We start from the raw sequence: 4,599 nt of genomic DNA on the forward strand, positions 1-4,599 counted from the left end.
TACTTATCCTTTTACATATATTTGTGACTGCCTTTTCCATTGTGAAGGACTTTGTTCTCAATATGCATAATATATTTAGTAACTGTATCGAGCACAGAATACACAAAATTAGTTCAGAATTGCTCACCTATGACACTGACAAAAACAAAACTAATAAATGAGTTTACTGTTTTTTTCTAATTCATTTGCTGCTCATGAAAAATGAACATATACTGCATATTATTTATTTAATGTTTGGTAACAAACCATCCCAAAATGCAGTAACTTAAAACAGCAGTAATCTCTTATTTTCTCTCAAGATTTTTCTGATTCAGGAATTCAGAGGGTTGATTGGGTAGTTTTGGTTCCACATGTCATGAAATCTCAATCAGATATTTGCTGAGTATGCAGTCCTCTGAGACTTAACTGGACTGGATGATGCACTTCAAGATGTCTAATCCATGTGGCTATTAATAAAAGGCATCATTATTCTACATATGAGCCTCTCCACAGACCACGTGAGCATCCTCATGGCATGGGGCCTGATTTCCTCCAAAGAAATTGATCCAAGAGATCAAGGTAGTAGTTACAATCCCTTTTTAAATTAATTGATTTTTTTTTTATTTTTAAAGAAGCTTTACCTTACATAAATATTAAATAAAAATATAGGGGATCCACGAATTTCCCACTCCCTTTCCCTCACGCACTTTTCCACATTAACAACATTTTTCATTAGTATGGTATATTTGTTACAATTGATGAACCAATATTAAAACATTGCTACTAACCATGGAAATTAACTTATATTATTTTATATCACCCTGTACAATTAAACCTAACCTTGAAATGTTACATGAAAATACTTGCACCATATTCTTTGATCACCAAAGTTAGCCCTGATTCAGCGAGGGAGAGATTAGTAGGTAAGAATAATTGGAGACCAGAGACCATATAGTGAGAACAAAAATCCTAAGAGTACAATCAGATGCATTTTAACCTATGAATATATCTATAATAACCAAGCCCTTATCAAGCTACAATATATCTATTTTACTCTAGAATGTTGACTTCTGCATTTTTTCCAATCCATCCCACCTCCTAAGAATACTTTTTGTTCTAATTATTTTCCACCTAAGATTGTTTTGCCTGCTAAAGAACTTCATATAATATGTATCACTTTGGGTTCAGTTTCTTTTGTGCAACACAATGTCTCTGAGAATCATACATTTTACTTTTTATTTTAGTGGCCCATTCTTTTTATTGGCAAATAATAATACAATGTATCACTGTATTGAAATACATTTATATAATCCTTTTGAAAGACATTTATGTTGTTTCAAGTCTTTAGCAATGAGTAATAAAGATACAATGAACATTCTTGTACAAGATTTTGAATTAATATGCTTTCATTTCTCTAGAGTAAATATCTGAGTAGAATTGTTAGTGATATGATAATTGTATGTTTAACTTTATAAGAAACTTCAAATCTTTCCTCAAAGTGATCTAACCATTTTATGCTCTCACCAGTAAGATGTGAAAGTTCATTTTACTTTACAACCTCATGAACCTGATTTATTTTATCTTTAATTTAGACAGTCAATAGGTGGTTTGTAGGCCTATGTATTTTTTATAAAGAACAGCACATAATGGTTAATTTCATGAGCAATGGAGGCAGGTCACATGGGTTCTTTCTCAGGTACATGATAGAGATCCCTATGACTTAAGGGGTTTAAGAGCTGTATGCACAATTGCATGAAAATATCTATGGAAGCATTGGTCAGCAGAGTTTTGATGGAATTCAATTTTATTCAATTCAATATTATTTAGTATAACATTGTGTTCAAGCCACTGTTATTTTTGTACAGTGGTGGTTATAACAATGATCAACATTTGGTCTCTAGCCTTGTAGAGCCTAGGATGTACAGAAATATACAAAAATAAATTTTATAGAACATGTTTTAAAAAATCTACGAATGATTATTTTAGAAAGGAAACTCTTAGTTTCAGACAATTAAACTCAAATCCAGAACGGATGTAACAGCTTTGCATTTTTTTTAAGGCCAAAGCAGATAAAAAGAAGGTATTGGGGGGAGAGTGGATTGTGAGTATGGGCAGTGAAAATACCCGATGCATAGGGTATTAGTTTCCCATAAAATTAGAAGAACACAGGGACCTTGGTTGCAGATTTTCAAACCCCATGGCTTATAGGGCCTTTTTTAGGGAAGTCTTTATGCTATGGACCTTGGAAATGACTACTATAGAAATGAATTTCAGGTGTGCTCAAAAGAGGGTTAGCATGATTTGTTACTGATACCATGGGGAAGGTAAGTCCATCAGTATTTTCCTCACTGAGAGGTACAGAGTAGAAATATGGATTCAGGAGCTTGATGAAGTTGCTGTTAAAAGAGTAGAGAATGGTAAATTCTATCACATTGTAGAAAATGGGCAACCCCTCTTCATAATTAAAAAATATCACCACAATCAAGAGGGATTCTGTGACATTAAGTGAATAACAGGGGGTGGAAAGAGCTTGATACACACCTTTCTTCAGGGAAGTGGTCTAGAAACCATTCTTGGGACAAGCAGAGATTTCCTGTCCTTTCAGGTTGAGTCCCAACATAATCCTATTGCCCACCTGCTCTTCCCTGCTACTCCAACCTCCCAATAATGTCTTCTGCCACAGAAGATGTTCTGAACTTGCACAGCCACCAAAGTATCAAATCTGTCAGCATTGTTAGGCAAGTCTTGTTTTTGTTGCATAGATGTCACACATTTTCCATCATCCAACTCAGAAAGGTAAGCATGAGCAGTGTCTCTATCAGTTTTATGTCTTCTTCAGGGGAAGGAAGTAGAAATGAAGAAGAAAGAAATTAATTGCATGATTTAATATTAAAAACTTTCAATAGCTAAGAGTGGGATCAGAGAAGGAGTGAGAAATAAAGCAGGTAGCATTCAAAGGTCCTCTTCACATATATGGAGAAATAAAAAATAAACATCATCTATACACCATTACCCATGATACTACCCAGCCCAAAAATCTGGCGGTCTTTACTAAGGGGACCATATTTCCAAATTATTTTACCTCTGAAATCGATTCATGAGATGAATACCATGGTGAGTGTGATAAAAGATTAAATGTACCTCCAAGTACACAACAGTTATGAAGGAAATATGCTCACATTTCATAGCTTTCTGAAATTTCTCCAGCAATATTCTGAAATTTAGAATGCTTTCCCAATATTCTCATTAAGAATATTCTGCCTAGCATTTCAGCACCTAAAGAGTGAAAAGTATGGCAGAGAGATGTCTGTGAGAGGCAACACTTCATGCAAGCTTGGAGGCAGAAACATAATGAATGTATAAGAAGAGGAAGATAGGAGAATAGGAAGAAGATGTGTACAGAAAGTCAAAGGTGGAGAAGGTGTGCCACAATTTAGGACAATTTGGTCACTTTCAGCATCTGGATTTCTTACTGAATGAGAGGGAGAGAAATGGAGGGTGAAAATTGGGGAGAATGTGTATTCATAACTATTTGGTTGGGTTGTTCCCTAAGGAAAAAGAAATGCAATGCATTAGGAATTGCATGGAAATATTAGATCAAGAAAGGTTGTCACTCTGCTGTTGGGAAGAGCTGAGAGAAATGAAAAAAATGTAGGATTCAAGAAGTGGGAGTGAGGAACAGAATCCATATCCCATACAGCTTTTAGCTTATTGCCTTTGAGAAATCCTTGTGGCTATGTTTTTGCTGGATTTAGAGTACAGGGAAGACATATCTGCATGTCAGAACAAGTTAACCTCATTATATACTGTGATTTGGATAACTTGTAAAATTTTAAAAACAGACATTTCTGAAAGGAAACCCCTTCCATTTAGTGATTTGGATCTTATTTTTTGTTATGTCCATATATCTAGAATCTAATGATTTTTTGAGTTCAAAACTTTCTTACAGATTCTTTTGGTAAACCCTCCTCCCTGCCTATTTATCATCGCAAAACCTCAGAGAGATTAAGCGACATGTAAAAGTCACTCTTACTAATATTATTATATTATCATTATATATATTAGTCATTTTATATTTACCTGGAAATCTTCAAACTTTATTCAGACCTACAATCAGATAAAGACATTCAAGTTTAGCTGGATTACTTTGTAGGACAGAGGCTCTTGGCATCAGTTATAAAAATTTTTACTTCACTTACCCTCTTCTTTCAGGACTCTTCCTTGGTCTGCAACCAAACACAAGAGAGATATGTGTTCTGAGAGAACACAGGTTTATTTTCAATTCAATTTAGCATAGAAAAGAAACTCAGAACTTACCAAGTTCTTCAGTAAATTTGTCTAAAAAATACAAATAAAAAGGAGAAAATATTACTCTCTCAAATTTCAGGAATATCGATCCTAGGCTTTGGACCCATCTTACTTGAGGGATATCTATTAGTGAACATCTGGAAGAGTTTGCTGTAATTTGAGTGCCAAGACTGAAATGACATATTCTAGCTGTCCTACAGGGAGCATCACCTTGCTTGTTATAGTCAAAAGCTACTGAGTCTTGTATATTGCAATCCTTTAAGTCTAACAAAATTAACTCATAACTAATAACTACTTTTGCATGTGAAGCTG

The 4,599-nt window shown here is 34.4% G+C and overlaps 1 long non-coding RNA gene across 1 annotated transcript; it reads right to left on the reverse strand.

Annotated features, from left to right (window-relative positions):
• Positions 1-1,709: 1,709 nt before the first annotated feature.
• Positions 1,710-4,318, reverse strand: LOC139437925 (uncharacterized). Its single transcript, XR_011647803.1, has 4 exons — positions 4,297-4,318; positions 4,179-4,205; positions 4,060-4,086; positions 1,710-2,812 (listed from the first exon to the last, which is right to left on the reverse strand). It is a non-coding gene; the product is annotated as an uncharacterized lncRNA (long non-coding RNA).
• Positions 4,319-4,599: the final 281 nt, after the last annotated feature.

The sequence above is a fragment of the Dasypus novemcinctus genome, chromosome 30, assembly GCF_030445035.2.
Source record: "Dasypus novemcinctus isolate mDasNov1 chromosome 30, mDasNov1.1.hap2, whole genome shotgun sequence".
NCBI classification, from domain to species: Eukaryota; Metazoa; Chordata; class Mammalia; order Cingulata; family Dasypodidae; genus Dasypus; species Dasypus novemcinctus.